Raw genomic sequence first — 23,160 nt, forward strand, 5'->3', positions numbered from 1 at the left:
AGAAACTGGTTCGAACATTTGGATTGAGCGCCACAGATAGGCTCTGCCCCTAACAACGACCAGAGTGATCTCATTGGTCAGTTTGCTGCTTGCCGCTAACTGAAGCATGAAGCTCGCACACTGCCTAGTCGACTGGTGCGTGCTGGCAGGGTGCGCTATGCCCGGCCGCTTCTCCTGGCATCCTGGTCACTGATTGGTCGGTGAGGAGACCGCCGACGCTGTGTTTGAATGAGCATTTCGGGGGTTGCTAGGGCTTACCTTCTAATTCCTTGTCCGGAGGTGAATACTGACTTGCGTGTCCCTTGATCGTGATTGCGTCGCAGGGAGATCCTTTAGGGCGCTTTTCTCGAAACAGTGATTTCCCAGACGTCTCGACATGCTCTCTTTTAAACATCGATATCTCCACAGCCGATTATTTTTATAAGATGTGTTATATATCAATTTACAGCTTAAAGATTAGGAAATTGTGTCATGCAATTTTCAAATAATCGGCCTCACCCGACTTTAGGATCATTTTGTTGTAGCGGGTCACATATGCATATAACACACACACACACACAAACACACACACACACACACACATAAATATATGATATATACACATGTACATGATATGTCTCTTGATAATATTAGATACTTAAACTTCTATTGAAGATAAGGCTGAAGCTCTGCATTTCACTAGCAAATTCAGGCAATACGGTAGGATTGATAGCATCTCATTCGATAACACTTGTATACAGACAGTTGACTCTGCCACGAACCTTGGAGTAAGACTAGGTAAACATAAGACATTGATAACCCATGTAAATCAAATTTGTAAAACGGCCTCGTTTGCCTTGCGCAAGATTGGAACAATTCGTCCTTTCCTCTCTAAAAAGTCGTCAGAGAAATTTGCTCCTGCTCACATAGTGTCTCGTTTTGATTTCTGCAACGGTATTTCGTATGGTTTACCGAACAGTGAAATCCGAAAGTTGCAGAGAATACAAAACTCTGCTGCTAGGTTGGTTACTCGTGTTCGAATCAACGAATATATAAGTCCAATCTTAAGACAACTGCACTGGCTGCCAGGCCAGTGAAGCAACGGATCGATTTCAAGATCTTAACCATGGTATTTATGTCTTTCCAAGAACTAGGCCCTACTTATCTACAATAGCTGATAACAAAATATCGTCCAGCAAGAAATCTCCGCTCTCAGTCCAAATTTTTGTTGTACACCCCACAATATCAACACAATACGGCGCAAGATCTTCACAACTGGCAGCAGCAGAGTTATGGAACAAATTACCCACGTATCTCAAGCAAACCAACACATTAGATGATTTTAAGCGTTTGTTGAAAACATATCTTTTCAACATGTCTGTGGACTAGGTTTAACACTCTACAATGTTTGTCACAGCTCTGTCACTTTTCATCTTATTTTGCCTCCTCTATCTCTCTCATGTCTATTTTCCTAATTTCTATTAGTTTCTTTTCTTCAATGTGCATAGAGACATTAACCTATTTTGTGATATGCGCTATATAAATACGGTTTATTATTATTATTATTATTATTCAGTGGAAATATTCCCTTCTATCTCTCCATATTCTTCTCTGAATTATATATTTGTCTACATTCTATATCAATGAATTTGATTAATCTAAAACATTATTATCATGATTAAACTAACATCCACGCCTCCTTCGTGCCAGAAGAGAACCTGACGTCATTCAAAAAAAAAGAAAAGAAAAGAAAGATAAAAAATGAAACAAGTAAGAAAGGAAAAATAAGGATAATTTCTTGTCAAGAATCCAACAAAATATTTCAAATCTAATCTAGAAGATTATGGAAACTTTGACTGGTAAATGCATAATCAATAATGATCTCACAATAATGAATGCCTGCTGTCCACTGTCTAAAAGAGGAAAATGTTTACAATTTGGGTCGAAGAATTATTGTTCTTCGGGCGTTCATTCATGGGCGTTTCACATCGTGTCATACAAACATTATTTTTTTTTCTCAACTTGTTCAAAATATGTTGTGACTGTTGTTCATGATTATGTCGACCTAATGTTATCTTAATCATCATAAGGTGTTCTCCCCTATACGTAATCATTAAACTGTATTGTGTCTGTGAGGATATATTACCATACACAATGAATCTAATTTGAAAGAATGAAGCAAAAAATCGACTTCCTAAATGCAAATGTTTATTCTCGAAACACTTTCATTAGTCGTTACTCAAGTATAATTCCAGAAATTTAAGATTCCACCTCATATGAACAAAAATAGTTCAAAAGATGTCCTCTGATTAATTTACTTTTCTATCAAATACTTTCAATTGCTACCTTTAAATAGCACCGTTTTGTTTATTTCTCCTTTTTTTGATTAAGTTGAACGGCAATTGACACGACAAGACTGGAATCGCTTAAATTGCATGAATACTGTACAAACTAGATTGGCAAAATTTTGTAACTGACAGAGAAATCCTTGTGTGGGGACGATGATAAAGTCAAAACGTGTTTTTGCACGTCAGGAGAATAAATCTTTAATGTATTGCTTGAAAACGATACTGCAAAGTAATATATGGTTGCTAGTGGCAATTAATGTAATGGCAGTCAGAGTGTAAAATATTCATGGTACCGCTGCAATAACATTGAGATGCTTTTAGCTGATTAAGTTGCTTAATACTTACTGTGTAGACTTGAGGTATCGTCACCTTTCCCTCTTTTTGAAATTTCTAACGTTTGCCATTATAATGTATAGTGACTATTTCTGCATTTGATGGGGATTAAAGGTACCTGAAGGACTCGCTCTGATCTTTTTAGACCGTTGGAACCGCAATATGACCTTTAACTGCCAATCAGCAAAATTAGTACTCAACCACGTATGACCATAATTATGTCTTTACACCTGTTACAATATAGCGATCGTTTTCATCTAGACCTTGTATTTCTGTTCTCTTTTATTTTTCATATCGTCACTTTTGACATTGAGACTACTGATGCCAGCCTTTTAGCTCTCTGGTTCTATTCGAACCAATTGTTTGACAGGGGTTGAATAATAATAAAAAAAAGAAGAAGTAAGTCCAAGCTGCTCATGCCATACACTATGAGGATCTCTAAAGTTGTATCGACGACGCTAACCATTTGCATGGTCTGCTTTATTGTTTCGAAACACATTGACCATATGTACATATGTGGCAGAGTCTCCATTAGAAACCATATTCAGTACAGGCCTTTAAAGTGCGTCATATTAGTACACTACTAGAAGGAGCGCATTTATAGATATTACGTCACCCGTTTCCATGCTTACCTATCAGCATGCAGGCAAAAATTGCCACAACGACAGCCATGTGATACACCTTTCTGGTCTCAGCCTAGACAAGAGAGGGAACAATGGACGCTTTATGAGGTCATGGACTGGAGGGAGCTTGAGAGAAGATATATTTGATATTTGATATTTCTCATTAAATGTGTAAACTGAATAGAACTCATCCTCAGGCGCTATTTACACTGGTCTTGCGTCAAGTTAGTAGAATAATAATGTTAAAGAGTTGGTACAGTTTCGATTGAGTTTCGTTTGTTGATGATTTTTATTTTGGAGAAATATCTTATGAAATATGAAAGAGCATATAAATTTTAGGAGGAATTCAAAGTTTATTTGATGAAAATTAGTTTGGAATAATGGCTTAAATATACACACAGAGCAATGCTAAAAAGGCGGGACCCACCTTTTAATAGGGTCTCTTTGAATACTAAACTTTTGGAACTCAGCCATTTCAAACCTGATTTTCATCGAAGAAAATTGGGGTTTATTCAAGAATATACGCTTTAACATTTCACAGAATGGTTTCTAAGAATCCCACAAAAAGTTAAAAGATGAATCCTAATCTCAACCAATATTATACCTTCCCATTAACGACATTCACCCAGTAAAATACACAAAACATTTATCAACATCGCATGTAACAAAAGAGCGGTATGGAATGTACAATTCTCAAATAAGATTGTGTTCATGAAAAAGAGACATAGGGCTGCAAACGTACTGAATGCGAACTACATGAATCTACTATGTCTGATCTTACAAGTCTTAATTTACCTTGTAAACAAATATGTAAACACACTTCAAAAAAGTGATGTGTTATCATTTAACTTACGATATCTTTTCTGAAGGTGTGACCATTGTTGCTTTTTTTTTTCATAAACCATGACAACAAAATGTAAAAAGCGTAAAAGTGATAAAATAGGAAATGAGTTTGTCACAATTCGTATGCAGGTCATAGTCGGCTTTAATATAACGTGATGGCATCATCACATCTTATGACATAGTATGTCGCCAATTACATTTGAAGAGCTTGCTTCCAAAAGGCGCTCAATCCATCATTTTCAACGGATTTAGAGCCTTTTGAAAGCAAGCTCTTCATTTCTTGAAGATGTGCTAAATCTTGAATTTCAATAGCTTACATTTGTATTTCTGATGAAGATGACGCTTTTCCGTTTCTTGACATTATGAATTCATGAATTCTACTTTAGTAGCGTTGAAGCATGACGTTTAATGCTTCGCTAATAACGTTTTTTATCAATATGAAGCTAAAAGCACCAGTGAAAAATCACGGAGGCGCTTAGTGGTGATTTTCTGATTCCCCAGCAAATGTTTGTCAGTGTGAATACATCTCCATTCATTAATACATTGTTCACAGTAAAGCTGTTTACGTATGTACATATATGAAAGAGATTATATCATTTTACATTTTATAAACATAATCTATAGAGAGACTAATACGTATTCATTTTCTAAGCATGGATGTATGTTTTTTGTACATAAAATATTATGTTTGTGTAAACATAAATGATTATAAAAAATAATTATAAAGAAAACAACAACCCAAAAAACAGTCGATTTGATGACGTTGTTACGAGGCTCCTGAAGAGAAATTTTGTAAGAATTTTATATGAGATTTGAAATGTTATAAGGACATTAAGGACATACACTTTCAAAAAGCTTGAAATAGGTTGACGACATTTGTCACTTTCTGGCGATTAAACGACCAAGCCGTGCATGATGATGTCGTGTAATGCACAATATAGATACTCGATGGAGTTGTATCCAGGTTAATATTTATTTTTCTTTAGATTAGATCGGTTGGGTTGTTTGCTATTTGAATAACTTTTTTTGGGGGGGGGGGGGGGGTTCGGTATAGCTCAATTTGTCATCACTTTTAACATTATCTCCAGTCTTTGAAAGTAACACGAGAACCTATTCTTTGTACACATTCAATCATTGCCATTAAGTTTGCATAACTTTTCGTATTAAACTCTGTAAAGATGAACGAAATGTTCTATATGAAAAGAAAACTTTTTGTGGCATGGTTACATTCAAAGCAAATTGGATCGAAATGGTAAGAACACATGATATTTTTCAATTTTGAAAAGAGATATTAAAAGTAAAAAGAAAAATACCAGTATATGCACGGAAGATGGTCAATTTGTTTATCATCAAAAATATTTTGAATACTGTTAATTTTTTATTGTAAATTGATACATACCTCTTGTGACAACCCCCCCCCCCCCCAAGCCGAGTTTGAAAATTCGTTACAAAAATGATATCAATGCTGTCAAATTGTCTCAGGATGAAGAAGAAAATTATGAACATTCTGATCTCACTGAATGAATTTATATTATCTGAAATTGATGGTTTTCCAGGTGAATTTCATATTTTTTAATATTAAGGAAAGATTAAGGAAAGTGCTGCTAAAAGGCTATACTTTCTCTATTCGTGATCGCAAAGTGACCTCGCACCTCGCGAGGTGTGTGCGAAGGATGCCCCCCCCCCCCATAGCCCGTTACTGTTTATAACATGTATAATTTGAAGTAATGAGTATGTGGATCAAGAGAGATGATATTAAGATACACTGAAAAGGACTGTGAATCAAGGAAAATAGAAGAGTTTAGGAAAGGACTCAACGTTTCGGACAGTTGACTGTCCGTCCTCATGAGTGAGAGAAAGCGTTGTTGTTGTTGAGTTTTTTGGCGCTTTTCAGTCAGACTTCACTATTTACGTTGTACGCGGACGTACGCATACACCGCCGCATACACCGCCGCCGCTACGCCGGCTTCACTCACGTCCGCATCCCGCCTACTCAACCCCGCGCATCTCCTGCTTTCTCTCACTCCTGAGGACGTCGGACAGTCAACTGTCCGAAACGTTGAGTCCTTTCCTTAACTCTTCTGTTTTCCTTGGTTCACAGTCCTTTTCAGGACTACACTCACTCAAGAAAGAATACTCTTACTCAATTTCTTACCACTTATCCGACCTTTCTTTCTATCCACACTGCTATAATCTTCTGAGCATTGAGAATTTACGGTTTCTGGGACGAACATTGACCTAGGGATTTCTATAGCCCAGTCGGCAGAGCAGCGGGCTAGCAATTCGGAGGTCTCGGGTTCGAATCCCGTTGGAATGTCATTTTCTTTGCTCATTTTTTTCGTTAGTTTTGTTAGATTAACATATCCCACAAATCCCTAGTGCTTATTAGGAAAACAATTTTCTGCACATTATAATTGTTTATTTAAGGTGAAATTCAAGCCTTTACAAAAGGAATCATTTGGCATATCTCAATATAATATTATTCTCGGTGAAAACTTCGAGATGCTTTCATAAAATAAATTGGGTCTGTGATATGCTCCCTTATATGGAGCGAGAAGTCTGTTACAATCAAGTTGTATTAAAGACAGTTCTTGAGGATATAGTGATTGAATATCATATCTTATATTGAATTATTCAATCAATAATTTAACTCAGGTCTGAAATATCTATAGTATAGGCAGCTGGAGATGTTTCTTTGATTTGGTTGTGAAAGTTTTGAAGGCGATTTATTATGGATTTGTAACTTACATCACAGAGATAAGATATGAAATATGAGTAATTGATTAAATACTTTATGCATTCTCATATAGATTTTGTTCGTGAAGTTCTTGTCTCCTAGAGCAACTTAGTCTTCTCCCAAAACCCAATCCTATCTCTCTACTCACAAGCAAATGAAATTCAATGTAATTTCTGGGTTATTTTTCTCTATTTCTAAGAGTACAGAAATAGTGTTGCACTTTAAAAACAAAATCATTAAGAGGAACTCCTTTCTGACACAAATAGAATAAGAAAAAGAGAATGTAGATATGTTCATGAAATATGTGTTGATATTTTTTGTTTCAAATTCCAAATTCGCTCGAGAAATAGACTAATGGGGTCTAATTTTATCAGATCCAGTCACTGACTCAGAAAAAATATAATTCCTTTTAAAAGTTAATTGTCAACAGAATTCCGGTTTTTTTTTTTAAGACTTAAAATTATGCATCACATTCTCGGTGTAAATACAATGTTGAAAAAAGGTTAGACTGATTCTCATCTATGTATTTCTTTTGTTTTTGTTCAGGTTTTAAAGATACCGTTTCCCATGTTTGAGTATGCCCCTCCTACTTGGTATTATTTCCAAGATTATCAGAGACATGAAAAGATAGGACATAAGATGGAGGGCCCGCGTGTGAGAGAGACACAACCCATGCACATAAAAGATCCCGCTTCATTTATTCATCGCAAAGAGCAAGCTGAATATGGGCTTTCCAGCTATCTTCTCAGATAGAAAATGAACAAACAAACAAACAACAAACAACGGATGAAGTTGCTCTAACACATAGCAACTTGAGATTTCACATTCCAAATAGTTATTTTAGCAAACTGACTAGTGAATTTTCATATGTCTGATACCGTACTGTTTGCTATCAGATGTAAGGATTGAAAATTATCTCTAGGGTCACTTCAGAAAGATTTGAAATATCATTATCTAATGGAACAAAACAAAATGCTAAATGATACATTTCATAGAGGGTTTATTAATTTTTAGTTAAATGGGGATGTGACTATACTTAATCTGAACGGTGTGGTATCTGCTTTCTGAGTGTATTTTAACTTTTCGTTAGGATTTGCGGAAAGGAACTTGATTAAATATTCCATCAAGAACTCGGAAGAATGCAATTGATAACACTTACAACTTTAAGGTTGGATATTTCTTTTTCTCCAAAATCCATTGCCTTGGTAGGGCCTTGTGGATCAGCTACAGCAGGGAGAAAATTCATTCATTTCTTTTATGTGGGGTTTCTGGTCTTATTTCCCCATAATTCGCAGTGTTTCAGGGAAACATTGACAGTTTACCTGTCGGGGATTTTTAGGTTTTACTATTAAAGCAACGATAACGTTTCATAAATGTCCACAGGTGTCCATTTCAATAGGACCTAATTATCTATTTTGCAACACAACCTTTATTATCAATGTTTTATCAAGATTTTCTGCGCCCAGCTTTTGGAGTTTATTCAATGCCAGTTGAGTCTGAAAAGGCAACTCAACCAAATACAGTCAAAATGTCCAACATCTGAATGTACTTATTTGTAATAGGTCAATTTATGTTTTATGGTGCGCACTCATCTCTGCATTCTAATGAAATCGCATGGTTTGCTCGCTTAATACGGCAATAAAATGGCAAGCTGCTCTTTGTTTGGTATCTATGAACGAGAACACATTATTGTATTTGTTTGTTGTTTTTGTTTTAGTAGATGCGACTGAAGAGGTTAGGTCTTATCATTTGAACAAGAAATATGGAGTCAGTGCCCCTCACGGAAGTAAGTGAAAACTAGATGCATTTAGAAGAAATGTGCTTCTGATTTATGATCTTTTATTTCTTGATAGTTTTATTGTTCATAGCAAAATGTGTTTATTAAATTGGCCTTTGATAGAACACGTATACCACATTACTTCTCATACATCTTTTTTTATGTTGGGGTTGTGGGTGGGGTGTAGGTCAACTACATATTATGCTATGACGTTTTCTGTGGCAGTCTGCACTTGAAGCATGCGAATATATAGAGGTTATTATGAAACGGCATTTACATGATGAAACTGTGTGTTGTTTCTGTTTTTCTCTCCTGTTTTTTCTTCTTTTGAGACAATTTTGTATGTATTAATCCAGTCTTACATGCATTCTATTAGGGTTTTCTCGAAATGCTAAAGAGATTATATTTTGAACAAAAAGTTTCATAAGCTGAGCGTCGCATATTTCATTCTGATTTTGAAACCTTGTGTAACATCGAAACTTTTTTGGTGGAGTTGGATCTTTCATAAAACAGACTTAACGCGCAGGATCTCGTTTGGCTGTCATGTTGGGCGTACGTAATACATTTAACATGCACTATTCAAACACTCATATGCATGCCTCCACCTTTCGGTTAACTAAGATATTTCAAATACTCTGTACATATAAAACTAATACCACTCAAACGCAGCAACACTTGCACAAAAGTACAGTCACACGTACGCACCAGATACAATCATATCGGTGAAGATTACCTTAGCATATCTGAACTAAGGTCTATCAGTTTAAAGGAAAATATTTCCCTCTTATCGTTCATTATAGCACACCATTCACAAATATCTATGTCAAGGGCATATCTAATTTCCTGGTCAAATGCTTGTGCGTTTAGCCACACACAATAATTCGATCCGAATCTGTCATATTCTATAGGGTTTAATCTGATTTAGTATATCAGCCAATAGGGTTTGACGAGGGTCATCCTCTTCATAGTTCATATAATATGCTGAAATAGATGAAAGCGTAAAAAACTTTTCTTAACAGGTTGAAGAAGCATCCTTTCCTCCAAGAGGCAAAAGCAGAATGAAACCAATTGCGGCTTTTAAGTATAGCTTATTCTTTTTATAAAAGGCATAATTATCAGATCATCAATGGTCATCAATTAAGCTGGTCAGTAATCATTTTATAATATGGAACTCATACAAAAGTAAATATATGGTATGCGCAATCTGTTCAGCATAGCTTTCGTGAAATACATTGAGAGCTTAATGTAGTACTGCTGCTACAGATAGGTAGCTCCAATCTATCTGGTTGACCTGACAATACCACCTGATTTGGATTATCCAAAAAGTTGTGTGACTTTCATATCAAAGTCTTGCAATTGCAGCAAAATCATTTGCTTAAAGCGCAGCATAACCAAGCTGAACAGATGTACAAATGACCATATACATGTCTTGAAGTAAGGGTATAATGATATACTACAGACAGCATAATTTATTCCATATCAGCATTATGTCACTCAATGGATTCATACGAATGGGTATGTGGCAATTAAGTTGTGGTGACTTACATCACCGAACTTCATTTAAATCTTATATCTCATGCAACATAATCTAATATGGCATATGGGGAAACACGTTTTCAGATACAGTACGTAGAAGGATTATTTTCGTTAATCGGCAACATTAACTTACACGTAGACGCAATAAGGCATTATTGACTATCCACAACTCACCATTTTCCCGTTTACTTTGGTCCTGACAAGATACCTCAGAATTTGACTGTGACAAATTCAGCTTGTCAGATGTCCTTGCTCTGCTAAATTCTTCACTGTAGCTCAGACCAAGGGAAACGAATGACTTATTTCTTCTTTTTGAACGTGTAATTGGCATTTAGTGACTTGTCAAACATGAGATGGGCCTTCCTATCAATTCAGATAAGCTGAAGTGGCAAATGCTTGTCTGAACTTATCACAGACTTGATGTGTTTGTCCAAGGTGAGGATGCCCTAAGCATGCCGCAAAGAGATCGCCACTGGGCTGCGTTTCATGAAACTTGTCAGTCACTGGCAAGTATTCTTACAGCTATAGAAATCCGTGCATCCGATTGGCTGAACTGATATACGTCATCGGCAACGGCAACAGTTGAGCAGGAGACGAAGTTTGTCATTCCAAACGGCAACTGCAACCGAACTTTCTCCTGAGTAACCTTTCCCTCTAATGCAACTTTCTCTATTTTTTGTTTTTATTTACGTTTTTTGTTGTCACGACTCCAGAATTTGAAAGACTAACCCCTAAAAGGTACAGAGTACATTCTCTGCACTCTGGCTAATTTTCTACTTTTTCGGAGGGGGATGGCGGTATCGATGTAATGGCAGTTATTTGATATCAAAATATCATGCAAGTCATTACATCGTCATGACAACTGCACACAGTGCCGCTACTGTATTGGTTAAACTTATGGCACAAATATGGCGGTTTTTATTTTTAACAACGAAGAGTCTGCACGCTTCATTGTATCCTCGAAAATTTAACTCGCCTGTGAATCATGTATCATTTATGATGGCCGATTCGACAGCTACTCTTATTACCCTGTTCGTGTGTGGATGGTCTCGATGGAAACGAACGGTCTGGGTATGTCTATTTAATATCCCAATATATTATTCACAATGAGTGACCATCATATGAATGCAGCGATAGAAAGCGAATTTTTCTTCATTTTCTTTCTTCATGCTGGAAATGGTACAGCAAAGATGAACTATAATTGTAATATTGAACACCAATGCCTGCTCAGGTATCAGTTGCCCTATTCACTTGTTATATCGCTTCAGGGGCTCAGAGAATACTTTCATAACCGCCACTCATACCAAGGTTCGAATTTACCAATTATGACGTGTCATCGACTATGGAAATCCAGTCCAAATATGAGCTGGTCTTATAAAAAAGAGTCAAATACTTTGAGTTCAACAGTAGAATTTTGATCGAAATTGGGTGAAAAATAAGGAATTTATAACATTTCAAATTTTCACTAATTTTTCAGGAAACAGTTTTTAGAAGGTTCAATATGAATTGAATAAACCAATAAGATAGCAATATATAATCTTCATCATAAATCCCATGTATTTAAAGCTGAATGAAAAGGATACACATACACGGCCGCAAACTAACTAAATTCAGGACTTTTTGTGTGTTTCTTCGTTGTATGCAGCCTTATCCACATTTTCTTAGTTTCCATTTGAAGGTGTTTTTTTTTTCAAAAGTTGTTTCCGGAATACGCAATCAATATGATAATGATTTTCCTTATTGTATTTTTCTACAAATCCCATAGAAGTGTTCACCCGACTGTATTCAATATTAGAAGTAAACTATCTATTCAGTCATCAATTGTGTGATTTCACGAAAGAAGACGATTGAAGACCTTAATGTAGGCCTTGTCCCATATCGTTTGACCTCATTTTGTATGTTTTTTTTTCTCATTGCATTGAAAAGTGCGGTAGGTAGATTTTATTTTAAATTGTAATTATTTCAAACGTAGTGTATCGGCACGCTGCTAACTTCCGTTATCTTATTTCGCTTAGACTATAAATGCACCTTAAAACTTAATGCTTATACCAACTTACAGTTTTAAACAACTCGTCACAAAAATTATTCTTTTAGATTAAGATTTAACATTGTAAAACGCTATGTACTCCTTTTAACTGTTTGAGTAGAATTCTTCCAACATTTCTAGTTTCTCTCTCTCTTGTGAGATCGCGAAAGTCGTTTGTTTCATTTCCCATCTGAAAAGATGGCAGGGGAGCCCAATTTTTTTACGCCTGTTGTGGAAGAAAAAGACACAAGCATCCCTTAATCATTTTCTGCTCTCTGTCAGCCCGTCCAGCAGATAGTACGTAATTAAGCAAGTGTCATGTGGTTGAATTCCAAAGCTGATAATCTATAGTATACGTATTCGATGTGATAAAGCTAACTATTTCATCTGCGAGCTTGTATATTCATGAAATTTCCGATTTAGCTCCCAATGGAGATGTGGCTGAGGCAGTGTTCTACTACGTGATCAATAATATAAAAAAAAAAAACACCTAAATCACAATATTTTCAACCTACTTCATATGTGATCGTGCATCATAAAAAGGAGCAAAAAGTCGCACGCACTGATTTTGTGTGAGGACTGAAAATAGGTGAAATGGGTCAACCTAGCCGATCTTCACTTTTTCATATTTTCTGAAAGAGCAAGTCTTCTTCCACATTATGCTTACATTTTGGATCATAAAACGGGCAGGAAAGTGTGTTTTCTAGCAGTTTATCTCGAACATTTTTTTTTTCCGGTAGAATAATGTGTTTAGGTGTGTCTTTAGAGCCCCCTTTCTATTTCTTAAAAACCTTCACTTTCAACTCCGATAACTTTTGAAAGGATGATGCTACTGGTTTGAAAGTTGGCATTATTATACGGGCAGAATGTGTTATTAAGCCATGCTTAATTTCAGTTTAATCTGATTATCCGTTCGTTGTTGCTATCCCGGCGGTTTACATCCTGCTTTTCTGTCGCAATCATCGTACAGCCAGAACGGCTTGGTAATGATTAAACTTGAACAGACACTGTATTTCAGCGCCTCTTTTCTCATTTCACACTTTTCCTGACTGGGTGCTTTCTTTCCAATATTTAGATAGGTTAGGAGAGCCCATTCGATTTGAGTTACACATCATTTCATTTCGTTTCATTTCATTTCTTTTTTCCATCTCCAACATAACTTGTAAATACTTTTTTTCCTTCCACATGAAATATAGATATAAATGTGACCGTGCATCTCAAAACGAACATAAAGTCGCACACACTGATTTTGCGTGAGGACTGAAAATAAGTGAAATGGGTCAACCTAGCCGAACGTGACTTTTTCATATTTTCCGAAAGAGTGGGTCTTCTTTTACATTATGAAAAAATTTGGTATCATAAAACGGGCAGGAAAGTGTGTTTCTTTTTAGCAGTTTATCTCTAACATTTTTGATAGAATTGTGTGATTAGGTGTGTCTTTAGAATCCCTTTTTCAATTCTGAAAAACCATGTCCACACTCTTCCCTTTGAACTCTAATAACTATTGAAAGGATAGTGCTACTGCTTTGAAAGTTAGCATTAATTATGGACAGAATGTGTTAATGAGGCATGCTTAATTTCAGTTTAATCTGATAATCCCTTCATTGTTGTTACTCTGGTGGTTTACTTCCTGTTTTTTGTCCCATTCATCGCACAGCCAGCACGGTTTGGTAAAGATTAAGCGCTTGAATAGACACTGTACTTCAGAGCCTCTTTTCTCACTTCACACTTTTCCTGATTTTGTGCTTTCTTTCCAATATTTAGATAGGTTAGGAGAGTCCATTTGATTTGAGTTATGCATCATTTTAAAGCTTAAAATCTGTTCTTTCAGAACATGGTCTTAACTAAAAATTCATGTCTGGCGACTTTTTGTTTGTTTTGAGGTGCAGGGTCACACACACACACACACACACACACACACACACACACACACATATATATATATATATATATATATATATACGTATGTGAATATTACAAAATGTGATAAGTGGAATTTATAGCTATACAAATGACAAGGTGAATAAGAAAAAAAGCTCCCCCCCCAATTTGAAATTACGAAAATGCAGGAGATGGGGAGGAATGCTGAAGAAGCAAAGCTTGTACGGACTCCTCCCCATCTCCTGCAACAGATAATAACATCTTATATCATTGATCTTCTACTTAAAGGGGATGGCTAGTAACCGATCAGTGGGAATCAGTGGGAATGCTGAGGGATGATTGTTCCAATCCTTGTGGGATTTATTTAAGAGTACATTATATATCTACTGTTGTGTGAAAATTATTTGCTTCAGAACGGTCTCATATTCAAGTAATGTGCAGATTAATGCCCCGTCACTGACCTGGGACGCTTACCTGGAAACATTAAACTGCACATTACTTGAATATGAGACCATTCTGAAGCAAATAATTTTCACACAAGAATAGATATATAGTGTACTCTTAAATGAATCCCACAAGGATTGGAACAATCATCCTCCAGCATTCCCACTGATTCCCACTGATCAGTTACTAGCCATCCCCTTTAACACATGAGACTAAATTTACAAAAAGAATTACACGAACTACAGATAAAAACCTAACTACCCCTAGACAAACACTCAGACAAATCCACTAAGTCGCTGTCACGCAGAAACGCAGAAACTAGAAAAGGAGAAGTAAGACAGAAAGATGAAGATGAAGAAGAACTGATAAACATCAGTTTAAAGCTTAAAGCCTGCTCTTTCAGAGTATGCTCTTAACTAAAATTTCATGTCTGGCGACATTTTGTTTGTTTTGTGATGCAGGGTCACACACAAACACACACACACACACATACACATACACACACACACACACACACACACACACACACACATATATATATATATATATATATATATATATATATATATATACATAATTTATTATAAGTGACCCTGCACCACAAAACAAACAAATAGTCGCCAGAAATGAATTTTTAGTTAAGACCATATTCTAAAAGAACAGACTTTAAGCTTTAAAATGATGTATAACTCAAATCAAATGGACTCTCCTAACCTATCTAAATATTGGAAAGAAAACACAAACTGAGGAAAAGTGTGAACTGAGAAAAGAGGCTCTGAAGTACAGTGTCTATTCAAGCGATTAATCTTTACCAAACCGTGCTGGCTGTGCGATGAATGGGACAAAAACAAAAACAGGAAGTAAACCACGAGAGTAACAGCAATGAATGGATTATCAGATTAAACTGAACTTAAGCATGCCTCATTAACACATCTTGTCCATAATAAATGCCAACTTTCAAAGCAGTAGCATTATCTTTTCAAAAGTTATTAGAGCTGAAAGTGAAGAGTGGGTACAAGGTTTTGCAGAAATGAAAAGGGGACTCTGAAGACACACCTAATCACACTATTCTACCAAAAATGTTCGCGATAAACTGCTAAAAAACACACTTTCCACCCGTTTTATGATCCCAAATTTTAGTATAATGTAAAAGAAGACTTGTTCTTTCCGAAAATATGAAAAAGTCAAGATCGGCTAGGTTGACCCATTTCACTTATTTTCAGTCCTCACGCAAAATCAGTGTGTGCGACTTTTTGTTCGTTTTGTGATGCACGGTCACATAATATATATATATATATATATATATATATATATATATATATATACATATATATTTTTAAAAAATGGGCCCCACCCGTAATGGCACGAAAGCAAACATATTCTTTACACGCGTCAACAATTCAGAAGTGTTTTTTTGTTGCTTTGTACAACAATAATGCAACGAGTTTATCAACCCACAAAACATCATCAGTGTCAGGAACCACGTCGTATACAGGAATTACGACGAAACTCACGATTATGTGTACAAGTTATTTTGCTGAACTCAATGGCATTTCTGCACAAGCCTACACCAAATTCCTGGTTCAAAGTGATGAAACCAAAACAAGTCTTTTTTTCCCCTTTCACATTCGCGTCTGATGAGGATATCTCTAGATAATCCGAGCACCAAAAGCTGTAGTATATTCAAAGGCAAACAACGGCAAGCCGGTTTATGTCAATATGTCCCTGCGTGGAAAGTATATTAGGTATTCACTGAATGATTGTGAGTACAATGTTCCAATTATTCCTAAGCCTTACAGTATTTTTGTGAAATGTGCTAAAATGCATTCACCAAAGTGATGCCTTTGTGTCATCATACATGTATGAACCGCAAAAAAAATACAAAGACAAAAACATTCTCGTAATATATGTTGAATGAGCGTTTATTGAACACTAATATCTTTCACTGTTATGCGTAATGTGTATGTAGTGGGATCTGTCGAAATGCCCTTAATAAAATTATGACTTCTTCAGAACGACTGTTGTATACACACTCTGTCTGCTAAAATCTGTCAGCACTGATGCATTGGATGTTACGTTTTGTCTCAATACTTTGTTTTGTGCACAAAGTCAAAATCAGTGAAATGATTGTACTGTGTTGTGGTGTTGTTTTTAATCACTAAATCTCAAGAGGTCTTTTTGCTATGCAAATGCAATAACAACTACACTACAACACACATGCGATTTTTTTTTCAGTGTACTAACACCTATCATACACATTAGACTAAATTAGCTACATAGGGCATACTTACATTTGATCTAATACGGTTTGACTTAAATTCAAATACATTTTCTGTATGACATCGCTTTACAATCCCTTGTTCCTGCAATATCATCAAACGCTATGATAACATCATAATACATAGCATGGTACTACATAGCTTAAAGGGATCGTGTAGTTTTGGTTGAGACATAACTTTATGTTTTTGTCAGTTTTGGGTGCGATGATTGGAAACCTCTTATGAAATATGAAAGAGCATGTCATTTCAAGTGGAATTCAAAGTTTATTTGATGAAAATCGGTTTTCAAATGGCTTAGATACCCAAAAAGAGTGATCCTAATTAAAGACGAGACCCACCTTTTATCAGATCGCTTTGTTTTAAATTGTTTTTTGATGTTTCAGCCACTCCAAAACCGATTTCCATCAAATAAACTTTACAGTCCTCTTAGAATGCTATGTTCTACATTATATCGTAGGTGGTTTCTTGGTGTCTCACAAAAAAAATGAAAAAACCCAATCCTCCTTTCCACCAATACTATACTACCTCTTTAAAGGACAAGTTCACCTTCATAAACATAAGGATTGAGAGAATGTAGCAATATTAGTGCAACGCATCATTGAAAGTTTGAGGAAAATCAGACAATCCGTTCAAAAGTTATGAATTTTTGAAGTTTTTGTGCAGTAACCGCTGGATGAGAAGACTACTGCAGCGTATGAATAACTTAGATGTCACATGCGTACAACAATATAAGGAAAATATAAAAAGAATATCACTAAATTCCATCTTTTGAAAAAAGTACACATTCCCCTGACTCGTTACCGACAAATGTTATGGGTAATATTATTCCCCCTGCCTTTAGAAAGAGGCAAGTCAAGTGCTCTTTTATTATGCGAAAAAAGTGAAAATATGTTGAATTTTCTTTTACATTGTCTTTATACTGTTGTACGCATATGACTCACAAGCTGTAGTAGTCTCCTCATCCAGCGGTTCCAACACAAAAATTTTAAAAATTCATAACTTTTGCATCGATTGTCCAATTTGCCTCAAACTTTCACTGATGTGTTCTACTAATATTGTTGCATTCTCTCAATCCTTATGTTTATGAGGGTGAACTTGTCCTTTAATCATGTTAATTGGCTCTTTCCTACAAATTCAATGATTTTCATTACACGTAGGGCCTACATATCTGTAAAGACGATATTCAAACTCAACATATATGCAGTGATAACAAAAGCGACGTCATAATTTTGACTTTATTTCATTACACGCATTCCATGTAGGCCTACTTAACAAAGGTTCTGTTTGCTGTCACGTAGGATATCTCTTTCATAGTTATGCAACGCATTCAAATGCTTGTTTGAAAATCTCCTCTTTACCGACCCTTTTAGTACTACTATACTACTGTACGAGGAATACCATTGACATTGTGTGTGTAGTGCAGTTGCAAGCCCTACAGGCTATCCTTCAGGCTACGGTCTCAACTCAGAGTGGCGACCGACCGACTTGTAGCCTGCTCGGTCGTCGCTGAAATGTTGGCACCGCCCAGCAGTTTTTGGAGATGTCGAGCAGGCTGTAAAACCCCAGCGATGCCCGAGCGATGCCCTGTCGATTTCCCGTTGGTCACCGGTCGATTTTAGCTTTAAAATTTGCAAATATTGGGATTTCTCCCCGCAGAGACTGAGCAATTACCGAGCGATGCCCCATTGGCGACTGGACGATCTCCCACCGGCCACCGGCCGATTTTTACGAAATCGCTCAGCGACCGAGGACGGGCGATCGATAGATCACCTACCGGTGTCCCATAGGCGTACCGGCGCGCCGGTACGCCGGTGCGCCGCGGCGGCCGCCCGTCTGTCTCTGCCGGAAATTTCTCACGAGCTACCTGAGTTTATTAATATACCTATTTAATTACTGATGTGTTAATTAATTAATTGATTGACAAATCAGTCAATTAAGATAAAACTCGAGGCAAAACATTTAAAAGTTAAATTACCAACTACCAACCCTCAGCTATCAGGAGTGAAACCACAGATAACTAGAAATTAGGAAATCAAACAAAAGGAAAACCCAAAATGGAATAAAAATTAGAGTAGATTAGAATTTTCCAAAATATCTTTGTTTGCTTCTATATTTTACAGTATTTATCAATTCCTATTTAATTTCATATTTTCATCTCCCCATCTGTTGTCATTCATTACTTCTTCATTTAATAGGCTTTTAATAAATGATAAGATAACCAAACCATAAATTACTAAGTCCACATATCGACACGAACTTTTAGCTTTCATCTCTTTTCCCCAAAAGTGGTTGTCCCTGTCTTTCATGTCCCTCATGCTGGTTGCCGAGACGTTGAGATGCTGAGATGTCGGTGGGGTTTCCTTGCCTGGTCGGTCGCCGCTGATATTTCAACTTCGCGTTAAAACTTCAGCGGTGACCGACCGATGCCCTAAAAATCAGTAGTTCCTGGTCGGTCACCGGTCGGTCACTGGTCGTTGTCCGACCGAAATTGGCTAAAAACTCGCCGACCGGTCGCCGAGCAGGCTGATTATGGGGGTTGTGACCGTAGCCTTACCAAACGCTGACATAACCAAGATTGTATCAAATTTATACTGATCATAAATTCTACTAGTATATATATATATAATAGGTTCGATCGCGTGAGTATTATGACAACGCAAGCGTATGATATACGTCTCTTCATCCAAGACTACTGAAACCAACCAACCAACCAACCAACCAACCAACCAAGAAATACTTCTAACTGTACGTTTTCGTAATTTCTGTAGGAATACTCTCCATCGCACACAATTATTTATAAACAAAATGAGAGAGAGAGAGAGAGAAAGAGAGTGTGTTATAACATGAATCAAATCTGAACTTGACAGATTACAGCTCAGCAACTATTAATACAGAAAAATGGACTACTATACAAATATCGACTGCTTAAGGCACCCTATACAAACACGTGTCAACAGAAACATGGCGTTTGAAAACTGCTGTGGAACAAGTGAGGTTTCAGAAAATTTTCAAAGCTTTTGATATTTGAAATGAAAAAAAAAAAACTATTTTGAGAAAGTATACTAATATACACAGCATGTAGTAAAACTATATCAAATAGCCTTTTAGAAGGAAATTGACTATGATCTACATCGCAGGACAATATCTGTCAGGGGAGTATATTCAACAATATTATTTCACAGCGCCGGATAACTAATTTTCTACACCTATAGTACCAAACACTCTTGTTATATGAAATACATGCTGCATCACAGCAATAAAAACATAAGGTAAAATTATACACAGAACACTATCAACCATAATGACTCTACACAATAATCTAGAAAAGTCCTAGATAATAATTATTTTTAAATCGTTTTGCACACAAATAAAACAAAACAAAAAATCAGAAAAACCATGAATTAACCAAACAAATTCCAATTTTTTCTCATTTCGTTCGTTTTAATCATTCGCTGTAATTATAGGCTACGACACTGCAACTGACTGACACATTACACATTGCGTAAATAAACACCGATTATTTAGTGTTTTCATGGGCATACAATCAGACTCGGATTGGACTCGAACCAATGACCTCCTCATTACTAGATATGGGGTCGTATCTACTAGACCACCAGGTTTTCACCTGTCAACCAGTGCTGATTCTTATTTCTTATAGCAACAGGTATATTGCGGTTATATTAAGTAAGTAATCGGTTCATGCGTCGAATTCGCTTTACATCGATAATGGTCAATTAGATATCCAATCAGTTGCGTCAAAAACAACTCAATACAAGAGTTCATTAATTTGAATCACCTATGACATACGTTTCTCTATCCGTTTTTACAATGGTGACCAATGTCGACCAATAATTCTTATTCATTACATTACATTTCTTTTTTTTTTCTTTTTCTTTTTTAGGGTGGCCCGACGGCGTGGATGAAAATAAAGTAAGTTTTTCGCTGTTGTCAAACGCTTGAAATATTGTCTGGTTTCCAGACCCTTTTCCAACTGTACTCCCTCTTACAAACAGGCGACAAAGTCTTTCTGCATGAACATCCAGTGCCTCGTTTCATCAAAAGTTGATGTGATAGCAACTCCTGCAGAAATTATCATGGTAACGACAAAAATTCAGTTTCCTGAAGTTGGCTGCTGCTATTGGAGGTTGCCATTCCAGCAAGAGTTGCTATCTCGACATCTTTTTATGAAACTGGCCCCGGATGAATCTGCTACTTCTTTTGCCGTTAGAGGGCGTTGATATTCTGGGAAGGAAATTAGTACGAGCAGACGGTCTGGAAGCAAGACTAAGAATATGGAAATACCGACTCCGTGTTAAAGAGTGACCTTTTTGGCTAGTTTCAAATCATAGTCTGAAATGCGCTGTGTTCAATTGATTTCTCTCCCCCCCCCCCCCTTCCCAAATGTGATTCTCTTGTCGGAGCTAGTAACTGAAGTGTCGACGACGAAAGAGAAGATAACGACAACTTTTCACAAATCATTGACGACAACTCCAACTGTAGATACCGAATACACACGTGCATCCAGTTAATAGCGAGCTGTGAATATAAAATTGAGTGAAAACGGGTATATTAAAATCCCTCGAACATCAGTAGTAATCAAATTGAGTTTAGTGGACAATACCTTCAAATGTTCGGCTCGATTTTTACTTGAATATATCAAGTTCAGTCCACGATCTAATGCCTAGATTCATCAGAACTACAATTTATAACCACGAACTTTCTAAATAAAAGTGAACTCTAATCAAAACGTTGTCCTTCCAAGGAGGCGCTATATAGTCGATAAGATTTCCTTGGCCATGCTAGGTTTCACCTCGAGTAGTTCTTAGAAATACCTATATATCTCTAATCTACGTCGAGATCAAGGGAATGATTTTGCCCTTTTGACTTAAATCAAACTTTGAGGAGAAAGACTAGAAAGTGTGTTTCTGCTTAAAGGGGATGGCTAGTAACTGATCAGTGGGAATCAGTGGGGATGCTGGGGGATGATTGTTAAGACCCTTGTGGGATTCATTTAAAAGTACATTATATATCTATTGTTGTGTGAAAATTATTTGCTTCAGAATGGTCCCACATTTAAGAAATGTGCAGTTTAATACTTCCAGGTTAGCATGCCTGTACAGTGACGGGGCGATTGTTAGCGATTAACTGCACATTACTTGACTCTGAGACCATTCTGAAGCAAATAATTTTCACACAACAATAGATATATAATGTACTCTTAAATGAATCCCACAAGGATAGGAACAATCATCCCCAGCATTCCCACTGATTCCCACTGATCACTTAATGGCCATTCCCTTTAAAACCCAATGGAAAATGCACACTCAGATCAATAGCACTTGCAAATCGCGAATCTCAGTTACTGAAGATGACACTACAGTTTTCATTTTTACAGATAGATGCTCATATGACAAAAACTATTAAATACCAGAGGAAAATGGAAAATTTAAATGCAAGAAAAAATCATTTGTATATGTCATTGCATTCAGACTCTTCATTTATTAATCGCCTTCTTACTCGAATTTTAAATGACCCTTCCAGTGTAAAGCTCCATGCGCATGATGGGGTGCTCGGACCACGACACAGGATAGACCCGTACGAAGAGGCAAAGGTGTGGTTCAGGAAGGCCGTTGTACACCACCGTGTCTTGATCTGTATTGCCTGAAAAGATCTGCAAGAACGGTGTTATACATCATCATCCTCTATGAATGTTGAAACGACAACAATATTTATTTAGGTTTTGCTCGATGATGTTGCAGCTATATTTTGCATTTAATGATGGACAAATTCGGTTAGGCCTTAAACAATTCAGTGGAAAAAATAAGCTCTCTTTGTCACCGATAGCATCTGCGTCTTCGTCCTACGACCCTCAACGGCACGACGCGTCGTCGCGACGGTTGCTTGTAGATGCCTCCATCGCAATCTTTGTTTGTTTGTTTTTCTTTAACAAAGTTGTTTTGATGTGTTGAATAGAAGCTTAAACGAAAAGTACATCGAACATGATGAAGTGCTGGGTAGAGTGAATGAAGGGAAGGGTTCGAAGACCCCATTTAGTGCACTGTCAACTCCAATTGCGGTAACTTTCACCGAAGACGTCGCGGAGAGTAACTGTACTGAATAGAGTGAATACATATTCTTGTTGCTCTCAATTAGATAGAAACAAAATTGACAATCATGGGGGGGGGGGGGGGGGAATAGTCTGAGCTATCATTACCTTCTCTGAGCCTCCATCAGATGAATTTTCTGTCACCATGACGATGCTATCTGCCTGCAGTCCGCACCCAACCTTGTACCCCGTTACCCACTCGGAATAATCCGATGACAATAAACCCTGCGTTGCTAGTCCAACTATGC

Source organism: Diadema antillarum, unplaced genomic scaffold, assembly GCF_040938485.1.
Source record: "Diadema antillarum isolate AM-2024a unplaced genomic scaffold, OU_Dant_1.0 seq00000675_RagTag, whole genome shotgun sequence".
In the NCBI taxonomy this organism is placed as follows: Eukaryota; Metazoa; Echinodermata; class Echinoidea; order Diadematoida; family Diadematidae; genus Diadema; species Diadema antillarum.